General features: G+C 50.5%; 2 protein-coding genes across 12 annotated transcripts in view; one reads left to right on the top strand and one right to left on the bottom strand.

Annotated features, from left to right (window-relative positions):
• LOC123767372 (uncharacterized) overlaps nucleotides 1–21369 on the bottom strand; it is a 648238-nt gene that overhangs the window by 526484 nt on the left and 100385 nt on the right. The gene's annotated exons all lie outside the window — the stretch shown is intronic.
• LOC123751831 (adhesive plaque matrix protein-like) overlaps nucleotides 1–21369 on the top strand; it is a 42698-nt gene that overhangs the window by 20171 nt on the left and 1158 nt on the right. The window lies entirely within an intron of this gene.

Genomic DNA, 21369 nt, shown 5'->3' with positions numbered 1-21369 from the left:
CAACCACAGAGCCCTACCAACCACAGAGCCCCACCAACCACAGAGCCCTACCAACCACAGAGCCCCACCAGCCACAGAGCCCCACCAACCACAGAGCCCCACCAACCACAGAGCCCTACTAACCACAGAGCCCTACCAACCACAGAGCCCCACCAACCACAGAGCCCTACCAACCACAGAGCCCCACCAACCACAGAGCCCCACCAACCACAGAGCCCTACCAACCGCAGAGACCTACCAACCACAGAGCCCTACCAACCACAGAGCCCTACCAACCACAGAGCCCCACCAACCACAGAGCCCCACCAACCACAGAGCCCCACCAACCATAGTGCCCTACCAACCACAGATTCCTACCAACCACAGAGCCCTACCAACCACAGAGCCCCACCAACCACAGAGCCCTACCAACCACAGAGCCCCACCAACCACAGAGCCCCACCAACCACAGAGCCCCACCAACCACAGAGCCCCACCAACCACAGAGCCCCATCAACCACAGAGCCCTACCAACCACAGAGCCCTACCAACCACAGAGCCCCATCAACCACAGAGCCCCACCAACCACAGAGCCCCACCAACCACAGAGCCCTACCAACCACAGAGCCCCACCAACCACAGAGCCCCACCAACCACAGAGCCCCATCAACCACAGAGCCCTACCAACCACAGAGCCCTACCAACCACAGAGCCCCATCAACCACAGAGCCCCACCAACCACAGAGCCCCACCAACCACAGAGCCCTACCAACCACAGAGCCCCACCAACCACAGAGCCCCACCAACCACAGAGCCCCACCAACCACAGAGCCCTACCAACCACAGAGCCCCATCAACCACAGAGCCCTACCAACCACAGAGCCCCACCAACCACAGAGCTATACCAACCACAGAGCCCCATCAGCCACAGAGCCCCACCAACCACAGAGCCCCACCAACCACAGAGCCCTACTAACCACAGAGCCCTACCAACCACAGAGCCCCACCAACCACAGAGCCCTACCAACCACAGAGCCCCACCAACCACAGAGCCCCACCAACCACAGAGCCCTACCAACCGCAGAGACCTACCAACCACAGAGCCCTACCAACCACAGAGCCCTACCAACCACAGAGCCCCACCAACCACAGAGCCCCACCAACCACAGAGCCCCACCAACCACAGAGCCCCACCAACCACAGAGCCCCACCAACCACAGAGCCCTACCAACCGCAGAGACCTACCAACCACAGAGCCCTACCAACCATAGAGCCCTACCAACCACAGAGCCCCACCAACCACAGAGCCCCACCAACCACAGAGCCCCACCAACCACAGAGTCCTACCAACCACAGAGCCCCACCAACCACAGAGCCCCACCAACCACAGAGCCCCACCAACCACAGAGCCCCACCAACCACAGAGCCCCACCAACCACAGAGCCCCACCAACCACAGAGCTCCACCAACCACAGAGCCCCACCAACCACAGAGCCCCACCAACCACAGAGCCCCACCAACCACAGAGCCCCACCAACCACAGAGCCCCACCAACCACAGAGCCCCACCAACCACAGAGCCCCACCAACCACAGAGTCCTACCAACCACAGAGCCCCACCAACCACAGAGCCCCACCAACCACAGAGCCCCACCAACCACAGAGCCCCACCAACCACAGAGCCCCACCAACCACAGAGCCCTACCAACCACAGAGCCCCACCAACCACAGAGCCCTACCAACCACAGAGCCCTACCAACCACAGAGCCCTACCAACCACAGAGCCCTACCAACCACAGAGCCCCACCAACCACAAAGCCCTACCAACCACAGAGCCCCACCAACCACAGAGCCCCACCAACCACAGAGCCCCACCAACCACAGAGCCCCACCAACCACAGAGTCTGAAAAGATAAACATACACAAAATAGGTGAATTTTTAATTATATTAATTATAGGGAGGTTTACAGGGGGAGGAATGTATCAACTGGGGTCCCACAAGGCTCTCACCTGGGGCTCATTCCCACCTGGGGCTCATTCCCACCTGGGGCTCATTCCCACCCGAGGAAATGAGCTAGTACACGTCGATGTTTGCAGAAAATGCTAGCAGTCTCCGTGGCGTAGTGGTTAGATGCTCGCCTGGCGTTCCGCGAGTGCCTTGTCATGGGTTCGTATCCTGGCCGGGGAGGATTTACTGGGCGCAAATCGTTAACTGTAGCCTCTGTTTAACTCAACAGTAAAATGTGTACTTGGTTGTAACAACGATTCTTCGCGGCGGGGATCGTATTCCAGGGACCTGCCCGAAACTCTACGCGTACTAGTGGCTGTACAAGAATGTAACATGTAACTCTTGTGTGTGTGTATATATATAAATATATATATATATATATGCGAACAAGCCTGAATGGTCCCCAGGACTATATGCGAATGAAAACTCACACCCCAGAAGTGACTCGAACCCATACTCCCAGAAGCAACGCAACTGGTAACTACAGGGCGCCTTAATCCGCTTGACCATCACGACCGTCAAAAGGAAGTGATAGCCGAGGCTATTTGAGCCACTTCCCCGACGGCAACTCGGATGGTAATCTTGGGCATAGCATTTCACCAAATCACCTCATTCTTTGGGGCACACGTGAGGAACACAAATGCGAACAAGCCTGAATGGTCCCCAGGACTATATGCGAATGAAAACTCACACCCCAGAAGTGACTCGAACCCATACTCCCAGAAGCAACGCAACTGGTAACTACAGGGCGCCTTAATCCGCTTGACCATCACGACCGTCAAAAGGAAGTGATAGCCGAGGCTATTTGAGCCACTTCCCCGACGGCAACTCGGATGGTAATCTTGGGCATAGCATTTCACCAAATCACCTCATTCTTTGGGGCACACGTGAGGAACACAAATGCGAACAAGCCTGAATGGTCCCCAGGACTATATGCGAATGAAAACTCACACCCCAGAAGTGACTCGAACCCATACTCCCAGAAGCAACGCAACTGGTAACTACAGGGCGCCTTAATCCGCTTGACCATCACGACCGTCAAAAGGAAGTGATAGCCGAGGCTATTTGAGCCACTTCCCCGACGGCAACTCGGATGGTAATCTTGGGCATAGCATTTCACCAAATCACCTCATTCTTTGGGGCACACGTGAGGAACACAAATGCGAACAAGCCTGAATGGTCCCCAGGACTATATGCGAATGAAAACTCACACCCCAGAAGTGACTCGAACCCATACTCCCAGAAGCAAGGCAACTGGTAACTACAGGGCGCCTTAATCCGCTTGACCATCACGACCGTCAAAAGGAAGTGATAGCCGAGGCTATTTGAGCCACTTCCCCGACGGCAACTCGGATGGTAATCTTGGGCATAGCATTTCACCAAATCACCTCATTCTTTGGGGCACACGTGAGGAACACAAATGCGAACAAGCCTGAATGGTCCCCAGGACTATATGCTTGTTCAGGCTTGTTCGCATTTGTGTTCCTCACGTGTGCCCCAAAGAATGAGGTGATTTGGTGAAATGCTATGCCCAAGATTACCATCCGAGTTGCCGTCGGGGAAGTGGCTCAAATAGCCTCGGCTATCACTTCCTTTTGACGGTCGTGATGGTCAAGCGGATTAAGGCGCCCTGTAGTTACCAGTTGCGTTGCTTCTGGGAGTATGGGTTCGAGTCACTTCTGGGGTGTGAGTTTTCATTCATATATATATATATATATATATATATATATATATATATATATATATATATATATATATATATATATATATATATATATATATATATATATAACAGATCTGGTGGGTAATGTACAAACTGAGAACTTCAGGGAGTTACTGGAGGACCTTGACTCCAGCAGTGGGTCAATCAAATGGTTGCTAGAATTCAATCCCAAAAAGTGTAAGGTAATGAAGATGAGACGGGAGACCAGGTGGTATCTACACCATAAGAAGGCAGCAACTGCACGAATCTGAGAGAAATATTTGGCAGTGAATATCATCCCAACCCCAGACACACATAAATATATCATTTATAATCCTACATGAGGACTCCTTCAATACAATCAACACTACACTTGCTACACCAGGAGTGTATACAGCACCTGTCTGGAAGCTCTTCCTTGTGAAGCACAAAACCAATATTTACAAGTACAGAGATTTACTAATATAAAGGACTGATACCAGAGTTAAGAGGGTTAAGTTATGAGGACAGGCTAGTGGAACTAAATCTCCCAACCCTAGAGGATACAGCAGAGAGGATATGATCACGACATACAAAATATTGAAGGGGGAATAGACAATGTGTACAATGACAGCCTCTTCAAATTGAGATAAGTTGGTCAATTAGACACACGTGGAAGCTCGAAATGGATATGAATAAAAGAAATGCAAGGGAATACTGCGGGTTCACCATAGCCCGTGCTACTTGGAACTCTTTGTTCCAGGTAGCGAAATCTTGAACAACAGCAGCAAGGAAATACTCGCTGTATCAGTACTTTCCTTGCTACTCATTGTACCAGTACCTTCCCCTTGTGGTACAAGAGGAAATACTTACCTACTTGTACCACACTGGGAGCAAGTGGGAAGCACTTTAAGCAGTTGTGGAAGCACCTCCATCCACGACTTTATGGCCAGACTCGACAAAGAATTTGAACGTCAAAATAATTAGATTATAGAGCATCGCGTACCATAAGGATAGTGAGTCGGGAACAAGGAGCTACATACACGCCGGACAACATACACGCACATGTACACACGCACACACACACGCAAACATACACGCACATGTACACGAACATGTACACACACACACACGCAAACATACACGCACATGTACACGAACATGTACACACACACACACGCAAACATACACGCACATGTACACGAACATGTACACACACACACACGCACACACACACACACACTCACACACACAAGCACACACACACACGCACGCACACACACAAAAGAAACGACTCACTATTGGAAGGTTTAGCTGTAGTGGATATTATATAATTTCCATTCAATTTAATTACCGACTCGAAAACATATATATATATATATATATATATATATATATATATATATATATATATATATATACATGTCGTACCTAGTAGCCAGAACGCACTTCTAAGCCTACTATGCAAGGCCCGATTTGCCTAATAAGCCAAGTTTTCATGAATTAATATATTTTCTCTAATTTTTTTCTTATGAAATGATAAAGCTACTCATTTCATTATGTATGAGGTCAACTTTTTTTTATTGGAGTTTAAATTAACGTAGATATATGACCGAACCTAACCAACCCTACCTAACCTAACCTAACCTATCTTTATAGGTTAGGTTAGGTTAGGTAGCCGAAAAAGTTACGTTAGGTTAGGTAGTCGAAAAACAATTAATTCATGAAAACTTGGCTTATTAGACAAATCGGGCCTTGCATAGTAGGCAGAGAAGTGCGTTCTGGCGACTAGGTACGACATTATATATATATATATATATATATATAAATATATATATATATATATATATATATATATATATATATATATATATATATATATATATATATATATACAACTTTAGGCACAACTCTCCTAAACACGAGAGTTAAGTATACAACTTTAGAACACTTTCCCACCAGGAGACTCGAACCCTAGCCAGCACAGAAGCCTTCCAGCAACTATAAATATATATATATATATATATATATATATATATATATATATATATATATATATATATATATATATATATATATATACATAAAATAAGAAATATTAATTTCCGTAATAATGACATTAAATATGAGGAAAACATTTAGTTAAATACATGAACAACAACAACGAACAAGCACACACACACACATCAGCCTGCCAGAGCGAGCCCAAGCGGTTATGGTGCTCCTGGGATATAAATAATGTGATGAACCTCGCTTGGGGAAGGAAGTAATCCATGCTTCAATATGGCGCCGCTGCCAGACAGTCTAAGTACACTGTGACCATTCATCTGCCAGTGTGGCATAGCAGGTTGTCGATTATGTCATAAATAACATATATAATTATGTTCCTACACACACACACACACACACACACACACACACACACACACACACACACACACACACACACACACACACACACACATGCAATAAAGCAGGGGAAATAAAAGAAAAGTGTTAGTAAAGCAGCTCCTGACGTAATTGCAATAGTGGAAACTAAACTAAATGACAATCCCGGGTGTAATCTGTCCTAGAGAGATACCAAGTGATAACGAAGGCTGAGACAGGGAAGATGAGTGGAGTTCTTACCATTAAAGCCGTGATTATCCAGTTAGCATAGTACTTCTCTTAATGATTACTGGGGGAGCCAAGGGCACTGCTCTAGGAGGAGTAGAGGGCGAGGGTGTGGAGGCTAGTAGCTGGGTGGGGGACAGGAGGGAGGTCAGGGGTGGGATAGGGGATAGGCTCGGGCCGTGGTAAGGGGCGGCGCCGTTAAGCTTTCAGCGAATTCTAAGGTGCCAGGCGTCCCTTCCGTCCCCAGCATAATTGAGGCCATTATTCCCGGACTGGCACTATGGATGCCCCATGTATAAGCACTTCTCTTCCGCGGGCCAACCTTTCACCAGGATGTCAAAGGCTCTAGTGCCACCACTGCTCTAGTGCCACCACAGCTTTAGTGCCACCACTGCTCTAGTGCCACCACTGCTCTAGTGCCACCCACTGCTCTAGTGCCACCCACTGCTCTAGTGCCACCACTGCTCTAGTGCCACCCACTGCTCTAGTGCCACCACTGCTCTAGTGCCACCCACAGCTATAGTGCCACCCACTGCTCTAGTGCCACCCACTGCTCTAGTGCCACCCACAGCTATAGTGCCACCACTGCTCAAGTGCCACCCACAGCTATAGTGCCACCACTGCTCTAGTGCCACCCACAGCTCTAGTGCCACCCACTGCTCTAGTGCCACCACTGATCTAGTGCCACCCACAGCTATAGTGCCACCACTGCTCAAAGTGCCACCACTGCTCAAGTGCCACCCACAGCTATAGTGCCACCCACTGCTCTAGTGCCACCCACTGCTCTAGTGCCACCACTGATCTAGTGCCACCCACAGCTATAGTGCCACCACTGCTCAAAGTGCCACCACTGCTCAAGTGCCACCCACAGCTATAGTGCCACCCACTGCTCTAGTGCCACCCACTGCTCTAGTGCCACCCACTGCTCTAGTGCCACCCACAGCTATAGTGCCACCACTGCTCAAGTGCCACCCACAGCTATAGTGCCACCACTGCTCTAGTGCCACCCACAGCTATAGTGCCACCACTGCTCTAGTGCCACCACTGCTCTAGTGCCACCCACTGCTCTAGTGCTAACACTGCTATAGGGCCACCACTGCTCTAATGCCACCACTGCTATAGTGCCACGACTGGATGCTCTATAGTGGCCACCACTGGAAGCTCTATAGTGGCACCTCTGGTTGATCTAGTGCCACCACTGTATGCTCTATAGTGGCACCACTAGATGCTCTAGTGCCACCACTGGATGCTCTAGTGCCACCACTGGATGCTCTAGTGCCACCACTGGATGCTCTATAGGGCCACCACTGGATGCTCTACAGGCCACCACTGGATGCTCTACAGGCCACCACTGGATGCTCTACAGGCCACCACTGAATGCTCTACAGGCCACCACTGGATGCTCTATAGTGCCACCACTTGGATGCTCTATAGGCCATCCACTGGATGCTCTATAAGTGCCACCACTAGATACTCTATAGGGCTACCACTGGATGCTCTACAGGCCACCACTGGATGCTCTATAGTGCCACCACTGGATGCTCTATAGTGCCACCACTGGATGCTCTACAGGCCACCACTGGATGCTCTATAGTGCCACCACTAGATACTCTATAGGGCCACCATTGGATGTTCTATAGTACCACCACTGGATGCTCTATAGGGCCACCACTAGATGCTCTATAGGGCCACCACTAGATGCTCTATAGTGCCACCATTGGATGCTCTATAGTACCACCATTGGATGCTCTACAGGCCACCACTGGATGCTCTATAGTGCCACCACTGGATGCTCTATAGGGCCACCACTAGATGCTCTATAGTACCACCACTGGATGCTCTATAATACCACCACTGGATGCTCTATAGGGCCACCACTAGATGCTCTATAGTGCCACCACTAGATGCTCTATAGTGCCACCACTAGATGCTCTATAGTGCCACCATTGGATGCGCTATAGTACCACTGGATGCTCTATAGTGCCACCACTGGATGCTCTAGTACCACCACTAGATGCTCTATAGAGCCACCACTGGATGCTCTAGCAACAAGATATATATACAGAGAGCTGTACTTATAATTTAGTCCAGGACAATGATCAGGACAAAAGTATACTTACTGATGGTCAATAAGTTCAATAAGGCTTTAACAGACCCCAGAGGGTGGTTGGCCTTAAGCCTAACACACCAACCCATCCTCCTGTGTAGATAGTAGTTTGTGTAAACTATGAGCGCCATAGTACAAATGTTGACGTTCTAAGCAATAAGATAGTGGAACTTTGTACTATTCAATGTCATAAGGAATCGGACAAAAATGAAGTTAAAAAGCAAACTTAAATATTCCTAGGCCCTAATATAGCGCACATATATACTATATTAGGCTTCATATATCGTATAGTAGGCCTGGGAAGGTTAGGTTAGGTTAGTTTGACTTTGTAACGTAAGTCGAAAATAGATTTCCGGTTTGTCCAACTCAATAGTGCCGATTTCTACTTTCTAATTGCGTTGTACGTCGGTATATGTATACTATTGGTATATGAACTCATGTATATATGTACTATGGTATATGTACGTCGGTATTATACTATGGGCCTCATCGTTACTATAGCTACTACCAAAACATGTGGATGGACTGAACACACACAAAAAAATTGATAACAAATTTGGAGAATTCAAAGACTGAATAACAGTTTAAAATATATGTAGAATTAACAACCTAATTGGCTTATTACACCCATCCCATACACCCATACACCCTGGGAGACCAGCCCCCATCCCATACACCTTGGGAGACCAGCCCCCATCCCATACACCCTGGGAGATCATCACCCATCCCATACACCCTGGGAGATCTCCCCATCCGATACACCCTGGGAGATCTCCCCATCACATACACCCTGGGAGATCACCCTATCCCATACACCCTGGGAGATCATCGCATCCCATACACCCTGGGAGATCACCCCCTATCCCATACACCCTGGGAGATAACCCCCATCCCATACACCCTGGGAGATCACCCTATCCCATACACCCTGGGAGATAACCCCCATCCCATACACCCTGGGAGATCACCCTATCCCATACACCCTGGGAGATCACCCTATCCCATACACCCTGGGAGATCAGCCCATCCCATACTCCTAACTGTCCCTGGAGGTATACTTGAGTGATATACTCGGTGGCTGAAATATGTTGACCAGACAACACACTAGAAAGTGAAGGGACGACGACATTTCGGTCCGTCCTGGACCATTCCCAGGCCACAATCGACATGAGAATGGTCCAGGACGGACCGAAACGTCGTCGTCGCTTCACTTTCTAGTGTGTGGATTGGTCAACAGAGATGGATGATGTCACCATCAGCCAATAGGAGAGAGGCAAGAGGGCGGCAGTGACGTAGCAATAATTTGATTGGCTGAGCACTTGTGTATATGGAACGAGTCAAGAGGGAGAGGACTGACTGCTGAAGCAGAGGTGTCACCAGAGGGGTGTCAGCAGAGGTGTGTCAGCAGAGGGGTGTCACCAGAGGGGTGTCACCAGAGGTGTGTCAGCAGAGGTGTGTCAGCAGAGGGGTGTCAGCAGAGGGGTGTCAGCAGAGGTGTGTCAGCAGAGGGTGTCAGCAGAGGTGTGTCAGCAGAGGGGTGTCAGCAGAGGTGTCAGCAGAGGTGTGTCAGCAGAGGTGTGTCAGCAGAGGTGGTGTCAGCAGAGGGGTGTCAGCAGACGTATCAGCAGAGAGGTGTCAGCAGAGAGGTGTCAGCAGAGGGGTGTCAGCAGAGGTGTGTCAGCAGAGGGGTGTCAGCAGAGGTGTCAGCAGAGGGGTGTCAGCAGAGGAGTGTCAGCAGAAGGGTGTCAGCAAAGGGGTGTCAGCAAAGGGGTGTCAGCAGAGGGGTGTCAGCAGAAGGGTGTCAGCAGAGGTGTGTCAGCAGAGGGTGTCAGCAGAGGGGTGTCAGCAGAGGGGTGTCAGCAGAGGGGTGTCAGCAGAGGGGTGTCAGCAGAGGTGTCAGCAGAGGGGTGTCAGCAGAGGGGTGTCAGCAGAGGGGTGTCAGCAGAGGGGTGTCAGCAGAGGTGTGTCAGCAGAGGTGTCAGCAGAGGGGTGTCAGCAGGTGTGTCAGCAGAGGGGTGTCAGCAGAGGTGTCAGCAGAGGGTGTCAGCAGAGGGGTGTCAGCAGAGGGGTGTCAGCAGAGGATGTCAGCAGAGGGTGTCAGCAGAGGGGTGTCAGCAGAGGGTGTCAGCAGAGGGTGTCAGCAGAGGGGTGTCAGCAGAGGTGTGTCAACAGAGGGTGTCAGCAGAGGTGTGTCAGCAAAGGGTGTCAGCAGAGGGTGTCAGCAGAGGTGTGTCAGCAGAGGGTGTCAGCAGAGGGTGTCAGCAGAGGGGTGTCAGCAGAGGGGTGTCAGCAGAGGGTGTCAGCAGAGGGTGTCAGCAGAGGGTGTCAGCAGAGGGGTGTCAGCAGAGGGTGTCAGCAGAGGTGTGTCAGCAGAGGGGTGTCAGCAGAGGGTGTCAGCAGAGGTGTCAGCAGAGGTGTCAGCAGAGGGGTGTCAGCAGAGGGGTGTCAGCAGAGGTGTGTCAGCAGAGGGGTGTCAGCAGAGGTGTGTCAGCAGAGGGGTGTCAGCAGAGGGGTGTCAGCAGAGGGGTGTCAGCAGAGGGGTGTCAGCAGAGGTGTGTCAGCAGAGGTGTGTCAGCAGAGGGGTGTCAGCAGAGGGGTGTCAGCAGAGGGTGTCAGCAGAGGGTGTCAGCAGAGGGTGTCAGCAGAGGTGTGTTAGCAGAGAGGTGTCAGCAGAGGGGTGTCAGCAGAGGGGTGTCAGCAGAGGGTGTCAGCAGAGTAGTGAGGGAGACACTGAGTGAGAGTAGTGAGGGAGACACTGAGTGAGAGTAGTGAGGGAGAGTAGTGAGGGAGACACTGAGTGAGAGTAGTGAGGGAGACACTGGGTGAGAGTAGTGAGGGGAGACACTGGTGAGAGTAGTGAGGGAGACACTGGGTGAGAGTAGTGAGGGAGACACTGAGTGAGAGTAGTGAGGGAGACACTGAGAGTAGTGAGGGGAGACACTGGGTGAGAGTAGTGAGGGAGACACTGAGTGAGAGTAGTGAGGGAGACACTGGGTGAGAGTAGTGAGGGAGACACTGGGTGAGAGTAGTGAGGGAGAGTAGTGAGGGAGACACTGAGTGAGAGTAGTTAGGGAGACACTGAGTGAGAGTAGTGAGGGAGACACTGAGTGAGAGTAGTGAGGGAGACACTGAGTGAGAGTAGTGAGGGAGACACTGAGTGAGAGTAGTGAGGGAGACACTGAGTGAGAGTAGTGAGGGGAGACACTGGGTGAGAGTAGTGAGGGAGACACTGAGTGAGAGTAGTGAGGGAGACACTGGGTGAGAGTAGTGAGGGAGACACTGGGTGAGAGTAGTGAGGGAGACACTGGGTGAGAGTAGTGAGGGAGACACTGAGTGAGAGTAGTGAGGGAGACACTGAGAGTAGTGAGGGAGACACTGGGTGAGAGTAGTGAGGGAGACACTGGGTGAGAGTAGTGAGGGAGAGTAGTGAGGGAGACACTGAGTGAGAGTAGTGAGGGAGACACTGGGTGAGAGTAGTGAGGGAGACACTGAGTGAGAGTAGTGAGGGAGACACTGAGTGAGATTAGTGAGGGAGACACTGAGTGAGAGTAGTGAGGGAGAGTAATGAGGGAAACACTGAGTGAGAGTAGTGAGGGAGAGTAATGAGGGAAACACTGAGTGAGAGTAGTGAGGGAGAGTACTGAGGGAGACACTAGGTGAGAGTAGTGAGGGAGAGTAGTGAGGGAGACACTAGGTGAGAGTAGTGAGGGAGACACTGGGTGAGAGTAGTGAGGGAGACACTGAGTGAGAGTAGTGAGGGAGACACTGAGTGAGAGTAGTGAGGGAGAGTAGTGAGGGAGACACTGAGTGAGAGTAGTGAGGGAGACACTGGGTGAGAGTAGTGAGGGAGACACTGAGTGAGAGTAGTGAGGGAGAGTAGTGAGGGAGACACTGAGTGAGAGTAGTGAGGGAGACACTGGGTGAGAGTAGTGAGGGAGACACTGAGTGAGAGTAGTGAGGGAGACACTGAGTGAGAGTAGTGAGGGAGACACTGGGTGAGAGTAGTGAGGGAGACACTGAGTGAGAGTAGTGAGGGAGACACTGAGTGAGAGTAGTGAGGGAGACACTGGGTGAGAGTAGTGAGGGAGAGTAGTGAGGGAGACACTGAGTGAGAGTAGTGAGGGAGAGTAGTGAGGGAGACACTGAGTGAGAGTAGTGAGGGAAACACTGGGTGAGAGTAGTGAGGGAGACACTGGGTGAGAGTAGTGAGGGAGACACTGAGTGAGAGTAGTGAGGGAGACACTGAGTGAGAGTAGTGAGGGAGACACTGGGTGAGAGTAGTGAGGGAGAGTAGTGAGGGAGAGTAGTGAGGGAGACACTGAGTGAGAGTAGTGAGGGAGAGTAGTGAGGGAGACACTGAGTGAGAGTAGTGAGGGAGAGTAGTGAGGGAGACACTGAGTGAGAGTAGTGAGGGAAACACTGGGTGAGAGTAGTGAGGGAGACACTGGGTGAGAGTAGTGAGGGAGACACTGGGTGAGAGTAGTGAGGGAGACACTGAGTGAGAGTAGTGAGGGAGACACTGGGTGAGAGTAGTGAGGGAAACACTGGGTGAGAGTAGTGAGGGAGACACTGGGTGAGAGTAGTGAGGGAGACACTGAGTGAGAGTAGTGAGGGAGACACTGGGTGAGAGTAGTGAGGGAGACACTGGGTGAGAGTAGTGAGGGAGACACTGGGTGAGAGTAGTGAGGGAGACACTGGGTGAGAGTAGTGAGGGAGACACTGAGTGAGAGTAGTGAGGGAGAGTAGTGAGGGAGACACTGGGTGAGAGTAGTGAGGGAGACACTGAGTGAGAGTAGTGAGGGAGACACTAGGTGAGAGTAGTGAGGGAGAGTAGTGAGGGAGACACTAGGTGAGAGTAGTGAGGGAGACACTGGGTGAGAGTAGTGAGGGAGACACTGAGTGAGAGTAGTGAGGGAGACACTGAGTGAGAGTAGTGAGGGAGAGTAGTGAGGGAGACACTGAGTGAGAGTAGTGAGGGAGACACTGGGTGAGAGTAGTGAGGGAGACACTGAGTGAGAGTAGTGAGGGAGAGTAGTGAGGGAGACACTGAGTGAGAGTAGTGAGGGAGACACTGGGTGAGAGTAGTGAGGGAGACACTGAGTGAGAGTAGTGAGGGAGACACTGAGTGAGAGTAGTGAGGGAGACACTGGGTGAGAGTAGTGAGGGAGACACTGAGTGAGAGTAGTGAGGGAGACACTGAGTGAGAGTAGTGAGGGAGACACTGGGTGAGAGTAGTGAGGGAGAGTAGTGAGGGAGACACTGAGTGAGAGTAGTGAGGGAGACACTGAGTGAGAGTAGTGAGGGAAACACTGGGTGAGAGTAGTGAGGGAGACACTGGGTGAGAGTAGTGAGGGAGACACTGAGTGAGAGTAGTGAGGGAGACACTGAGTGAGAGTAGTGAGGGAGACACTGGGTGAGAGTAGTGAGGGAGAGTAGTGAGGGAGAGTAGTGAGGGAGACACTGAGTGAGAGTAGTGAGGGAGAGTAGTGAGGGAGACACTGAGTGAGAGTAGTGAGGGAGAGTAGTGAGGGAGACACTGAGTGAGAGTAGTGAGGGAAACACTGGGTGAGAGTAGTGAGGGAAACACTGGGTGAGAGTAGTGAGGGAGACACTGGGTGAGAGTAGTGAGGGAGACACTGGGTGAGAGTAGTGAGGGAGACACTGAGTGAGAGTAGTGAGGGAGACACTGGGTGAGAGTAGTGAGGGAAACACTGGGTGAGAGTAGTGAGGGAGACACTGGGTGAGAGTAGTGAGGGAGACACTGAGTGAGAGTAGTGAGGGAGACACTGGGTGAGAGTAGTGAGGGAGACACTGGGTGAGAGTAGTGAGGGAGACACTGGGTGAGAGTAGTGAGGGAGACACTGGGTGAGAGTAGTGAGGGAGACACTGAGTGAGAGTAGTGAGGGAGAGTAGTGAGGGAGACACTGGGTGAGAGTAGTGAGGGAGACACTGAGTGAGAGTAGTGAGGGAGACACTGGGTGAGAGTAGTGAGGGAGACACTGGGTGAGAGTAGTTAGGGAGACACTGAGTGAGAGTAGTGAGGGAGAGTAATGAGGGAGACACTGGGTGAGAGTAGTTAGGGAGACACTGAGTGAGAGTAGTGAGGGAGACACTGGGTGAGAGTAGTGAGGGAGAGTAGTGAGGGAGACACTGGGTGAGAGTAGTGAGGGAGAGTAGTGAGGGAGACACTGAGTGAGAGTAGTGAGGGAGACACTGGGTGAGAGTAGTGAGGGAGACACTGGGTGAGAGTAGTGAGGGAGACACTGAGTGAGAGTAGTGAGGGAGAGTAGTGAGGGAGACACTGGGTGAGAGTAGTTAGGGAGACACTGGGTGAGAGTAGTGAGGGAGAGTAGTGAGGGAGACACTGGGTGAGAGTAGTTAGGGAGACACTGAGTGAGAGTAGTGAGGGAGACACTGGGTGAGAGTAGTGAGGGAGACACTGAGTGAGAGTAGTGAGGGAGAGTAGTGAGGGAGACACTGGGTGAGAGTAGTGAGGGAGACACTGGGTGAGAGTAGTGAGGCAGACACTGGGTGAGAGTAGTGAGGGAGACACTGGGTGAGAGTAGTGAGGGAGACACTGAGTGAAACACTGAGTGAGAGTAGTGAGGGAGACACTGAGTGAGAGTAGTGAGGGAGACACTGAGTGAGACACTGAGTGAGAGTAGTGAGGGAGACACTGAGTGAGAGTAGTGAGGGAGACACTGAGTGAGACACTGGATGAGAGTAGTGAGGGAGACACTGGGTGAGAGTAGTGAGGGAGACACTGGGTGAGAGTAGTTAGGGAGACACTGAGTGAGAGTAGTGAGGGAGACACTGAGTGAGACACTGAGTGAGAGTAGTGAGGGAGACACTGGGTGAGAGTAGTGAGGAAGACACTGGGTGAGAGTAGTGAGGGAGACACAGAGTGAGAGTAGTGAGGGAGACACTGGGTGAGAGTAGTGAGGGGAGACACTGGGTGAGAGTAGTGAGGGAGACACTGGGTGAGAGTAGTGAGGGAGACACTGAGTGAGAGTAGTGAGGGAGAGTAGTGAGGGAGACACTGGGTGAGAGTAGTGAGGGAGACACTGAGTGAGAGTAGTGAGGGAGACACAGGGTGAGAGTAGTGAGGGAGACACTGAGTGAGAGTAGTGAGGGAGACACTGAGTGAGAGTAGTGAGGGAGACACTGAGTGAGAGTAGTGAGGGAGACACTGAGTGAGAGTAGTGAGGGGAGACACTGGGTGAGAGTAGTGAGGGAGACACTGAGTGAGAGTAGTGAGGGAGACACTGAGTGAGAGTAGTGAGGGAGACACTGAGTGAGAGTAGTGAGGGGAGACACTGGGTGAGAGTAGTGAGGGAGACACTGGGTGAGAGTAGTGAGGGAGACACTGAGTGAGAGTAGTGAGGGAGAGTAATGAGGGAGACACTGGGTGAGAGTAGTTAGGGAGACACTGAGTGAGAGTAGTGAGGGAGACACTGGGTGAGAGTAGTGAGGGAGAGTAGTGAGGGAGACACTGAGTGAGAGTAGTGAGGGAGACACTGAGTGAGAGTAGTGAGGGAGACACTGAGTGAGACACTGAGTGAGAGTAGTGAGGGAGACACTGAGTGAGACACTGAGTGAGAGTAGTGAGGGAGACACTGAGTGAGAGTAGTGAGGGAGACACTGGGTGAGAGTAGTGAGGGAGACACTGAGTGAGAGTAGTGAGGGAGACACTGAGTGAGAGTAGTGAGGGAGAGTAGTGAGGGAGACACTGGGTGAGAGTAGTGAGGGAGACACTGAGTGAGAGTAGTGAGGGAGACACTGAGTGAGAGTAGTGAGGGAGAGTAGTGAGGGAGACACTGGGTGAGAGTAGTGAGGGAGACACTGAGTGAGAGTAGTGAGGGGAGACACTGGGTGAGAGTAGTGAGGGAGACACTGAGTGAGAGTAGTGAGGGAGACACTGAGTGAGAGTAGTGAGGGAGACACTGAGTGAGAGTAGTGAGGGGAGACACTGGGTGAGAGTAGTGAGGGAGACACTGGGTGAGAGTAGTGAGGGAGACACTGAGTGAGAGTAGTGAGGGAGACACTGGGTGAGAGTAGTTAGGGAGACACTGAGTGAGAGTAGTGAGGGAGACACTGGGTGAGAGTAGTGAGGGAGAGTAGTGAGGGAGACACTGAGTGAGAGTAGTGAGGGGAGACACTGGGTGAGAGTAGTGAGGGAGACACTGCGTGAGAGTAGTGAGGGAGACACTGAGTGAGAGTAGTGAGGGAGACACTGGGTGAGAGTAGTTAGGGAGACACTGAGTGAGAGTAGTGAGGGAGACACTGGGTGAGAGTAGTGAGGGAGAGTAGTGAGGGAGACACTGAGTGAGAGTAGTGAGGGAGACACTGAGTGAGAGTAGTGAGGGAGACACTGAGTGAGACACTGAGTGAGAGTAGTGAGGGAGACACTGAGTGAGAGTAGTGAGGGAGACACTGAGTGAGACACTGAGTGAGAGTAGTGAGGGAGACACTGGGTGAGAGTAGTGAGGGAGACACTGAGTGAGAGTAGTGAGGGAGACACTGAGTGAGAGTAGTGAGGGAGAGTAGTGAGGGAGACACTGGGTGAGAGTAGTGAGGGAGACACTGAGTGAGAGTAGTGAGGGAGACACTGAGTGAGAGTAGTGAGGGAGAGTAGTGAGGGAGACACTGGGTGAGAGTAGTTAGGGAGACACTGAGTGAGAGTAGTGAGGGAGACACTGGGTGAGAGTAGTGAGGGAGACACTGGGTGAGAGTAGTTAGGGAGACACTGGGTGAGAGTAGTGAGGGAGACACTGGGTGAGAGTAGTGAGGGAGACACTGGGTGAGAGTAGTGAGGGAGACACTGGGTGAGAGTAGTGAGGGAGACACTGGGTGAGAGTAGTTAGGGAGACACTGGGTGAGAGTAGTTAGGGAGAGTAGTGAGGGAGACACTGGGTGAGAGTAGTGAGTGAGACACTGAGTGAGAGTAGTGAGTGAGACATTGAGTGAGAGTAGTGAGGGAGACACTGGGTGAGAGTAGTGAGGGAGACACTGGGTGAGAGTAGTTAGGGAGACACTGAGTGAGAGTAGTGAGGGAGAGTAGTGAGGGAGACACTGGGTGAGAGTAGTTAGGGAGACACTGAGTGAGAGTAGTGAGGGAGACACTGAGTGAGAGTAGTGAGGGAGACACTGGGTGAGAGTAGTGAGGGAGACACTGGGTGAGAGTAGTGAGGGAAACACTGGGTGAGAGTAGTGAGGGAAACATTGGGTGAGAGTAGTGAGGGAGACACTGGGTGAGAGTAGTGAGGGAGACACTGGGTGAGAGTAGTGAGGGAGACACTGGGTGAGAGTAGTGAGGGAAACACTGGGTGAGAGTAGTTAGGGAAACACTGGGTGAGAGTAGTGAGGGAGACACTTATATGATAAACTACTTTATCTCGGGTCGATAATATCGTAATTATAAACGGCTGAAATTCATAAAACCCTTCTTGAAAAAAATTGCTTTTCGATTACCAGTTCCTTAAAAATTGTTAGCAAGTCATACAAAGTTGGAGGAGAGGTATGGATGGTGGGGAAGGTGGGGGGGATGGGTGGTGGGGAAGGTGGGGGGGATGGGTGGTGGGGAAGGTGGGGGGGGGTGGGTTGAGGGATTCGAACAGCAACGCAAATCGCTGTATCAGCCATCCTGTCCACCTCCTCGGCATCCGACGACCTTGTGAAGGAAATTCTATCTGCCTACTAACATCAGCTGGCAGGTGTACATGATCCTAATTTTACACGCTGTGCCACAGAGTGGGCCTCTCGTGCAGGCCAATCACCTCAACCACCATCCTCAAAATCCCACAAGCAATCCAGCTGGGATGGCCCCATTGTAGACCAAGTTGCTGCAGAGTGCCTGGGTGCTGCAACAACACAACACGACATTGCTCGCCTCACAGCAGTAGCAGCCCCACATGCAGGGGATTTCCTGTTAGCAACCCCAATGTCGGCAACTGGCACGCGTCTCACACCACACGCCCTCCGAATTGCTGTGGCCCTCCGCCTTGCTGCCCCAATCCACACCAGATATAGGTGTATTTGCGGCGAGGTGGTGGCCGACAGGTACGGCCACCATGGCCTACTCTGCCAAAGCACAGGGGGATGGCACTCGAGGCACAGTGAAGTTAACATCATCATCAAGAGGAGCCTCACCACAGCTGGATGCCCAGCTGAAAGAGAGCCCCGTTACCTAACGCCCCGTAACTCTGATGCTCTTATTGGTCGCCCGGATGGTATCACGGTGAACCCCTGGAAGAATGGCAAGCAGTTGGTATGGGACTACACGTGCGTATCAACCCTGGCTAACACCTACATTGACCTCAGTGTTGCACAACCAGGTGGCGCTGCCACCCACAGGGAAGCAGCCAAATCCCGTAAGTACAGAGAACTGGATCACCACTACAATTTTGTCCCCATTGCTACTGAGACACTCGGCGCCTGGGGTAAGAGTACCACCAGTTATTTTTATGGAACTGGGTTCTAGGCTAATTGAAACAAGGGACCCTAGAGCTACCAGCTTCCTTTTCCAGCGCCTCAGCGTGGCGATACAGAGGTGAAATGCACACTGCATCCAGGGTTCCTGCCCGCCATCTGAGGAGCTGGAGGAACTCGACAACTTATGATAACCATCTTTGTACCCAATATGTAAATCATTTTTTGTATCAAAGATTAAATAGATTATATATATATATATATATATATATATATATATATATATATATATATATATATATATATATATATTCACCTAATTGTGCTTGCGGGGGTTGAGCTCTGCTCTTCCGGCCCGCCTCTCAACTGTCAAGCAACTGTTTCTACTACTACTTTTTTCTCCCCCCCCCCCCCCCACCACACACACACACACCCCAGGAAGCAGCCCGTGACAGCTGACTAACTCTCAGGTACCTATTTACTGCTAGGTAACAGGGGTATAGGGTGAACGAAACTCTGCCCATCGTTTCTCGCCGGCGCCTGGGATCGAACCCGGGACCACAGGATCACGTGTGCAGCGTGTTGTCCGCTCGGCCACCGGCTTCCCTTGTGTGTGTGTGTGTGTGTGTGTGTGTGTGTGTGTGTGTGTGCGTGTGTGTGTGTGCGTGCGTGCGTGTGTGTGTGCGTGCGTGCGTGCGTGTGTGTGTGTGTGTGTGTGTGTGTGTGTGTGTGTGCGTGCGTGTGCGTGCGTGCGTGTGTGTGTGTGTGTGTGTGTGTGTGTAATTACCTAAGTGTAGTTACAGGATGAGAGCTACGCTCGTGGTGTCCCGTCTTCCCAGCACTCTTTGTCATATAACGCTTTGAAACTACTGACGGTCTTGGCCTCCACCACCTTCTCCCCTAACTTGTTCCAACCGTCTACCACTCTGTTTGCGAAAGTGAATTTTCTTATATTTCTTCGGCATCTGTGTTTAGCTAGTTTAAATCTATGACCTCTTGTTCTTAAAGTTCCAGGTCTCAGGAAATCTTCCCTATCAATTTTATCAATTCCAGTTACTATTTTGTAATATAGTGATCATATCACCTCTTTTTCTTCTGTCTTCTAGTTTTGGCATATTTAATGCCTCTAACCTCTCCTCGTAGCTCTTGCCCTTCAGTTCTGGGAGCCACTTAGTAGCATGTCTTTGCACCTTTTCCAGTTTGTTGATGTGCTTCTTAAGATATGGGCACCACACAACCGCTGCATATTCTAGCTTTGGCCTAACAAAAGTTGTGAACAATTTCTTTAGTATATCGCCATCCATGTATTTAAAAGCAATTCTGTAGTTAGAAAGCGTGGCATAGGCTCCTCGCACAATATTCTTTATGTGGTCCTAGGTGATAGTTTTGTATCTAGAACCACCCCTAGATCTCTTTGTGTGTGTGTGTGTACTCACCTAGTTGTACTCACCTAGTTGTGCTTGCGGGGGTTGAGCTCTGGTTCTTTGGTCCCGCCTCTCAACCGTCAATCAACAGGTGTACAGGTTCCTGAGCCTACTGGCCTCTATCACATCTACACTTGAAACTGTGTATGGAGTCAGCCTCCACCACATCACTTCCTAATGCATTCCATTTGTCAACCACTCTGACACTAAAAAAGGTCTTTCTAATATCTCTATGGCTCATTTGGGCACACAGTTTCCACCTGTGTCCCCTAGTGCGTGTGCCCCTTGTGTTAAATAGCCTGTCTTTATCAACCCTGTCGATTCCCTTGAGAATCTTGAATGTGGTGATCATGTCCCCCCTAACTCTTCTGTTTTCCAACAAAGTGAGGTTTCCCACAGTCTCTCCTCGTAGCTCATACCTCTCAGCTCGGGTACTAGTCTGGTGGGAAACCTTTGAACCTTTTCCAGTTTAGTCTTATCCTTGACTAGATATGGACTCCATGCTGGGGCTGCATACTCCAGGATTGGTCTGACATTTGTGTGTGTGTGTGTGTGTGTGAATCACGAAAATTAAAACGTGATGAAAAATATGACAGTATCAGACCACGTAGGAAGAATTAAAACAGGAATTTCCTTAAATACTTTCGTATTTAATAGTACATCTTCAGAAGGGTCAACCCTTCTGAAGATGTACTATTAAATACGAAAGTACTTAAGGAAATTCCTGTTTCATTTTCCTCCGTGGTCTGACATTGTCATATATATATATATATATATATATATATATATATATATATATATATACATATATATATATATATATATATATGGTGTAGCAGGTATAGAGGAGAGAACAAAACAACCAATCAGTGAAGAATACAGAACAATCCAGCGCGGGATATTTGGAATTATGAACTGTCACAGAGAGACGGTTTATTGACACCCATTGACAGTCTTTTGACAGTCAGATCAATGTTGAGTGAGCTGTGTCTTGAGCTGTACCCTGATCCGGGGCGGCACTAGCAGCTGTTGATGTATGAAGCTCAGTGTGTGTGTGAAAACTTGCATAGCCTCATGATATGATTATTAGTTGATATTACGTCTCATTCATATTATCTTACCATCTCAAT

This window comes from Procambarus clarkii, chromosome 74, assembly GCF_040958095.1.
Source record: "Procambarus clarkii isolate CNS0578487 chromosome 74, FALCON_Pclarkii_2.0, whole genome shotgun sequence".
Taxonomy (NCBI): domain Eukaryota; kingdom Metazoa; phylum Arthropoda; class Malacostraca; order Decapoda; family Cambaridae; genus Procambarus; species Procambarus clarkii.
The sequence above is the reverse complement of the archived record's forward strand: the minus strand, read 5'-3'. Positions and strand labels throughout refer to the sequence as shown.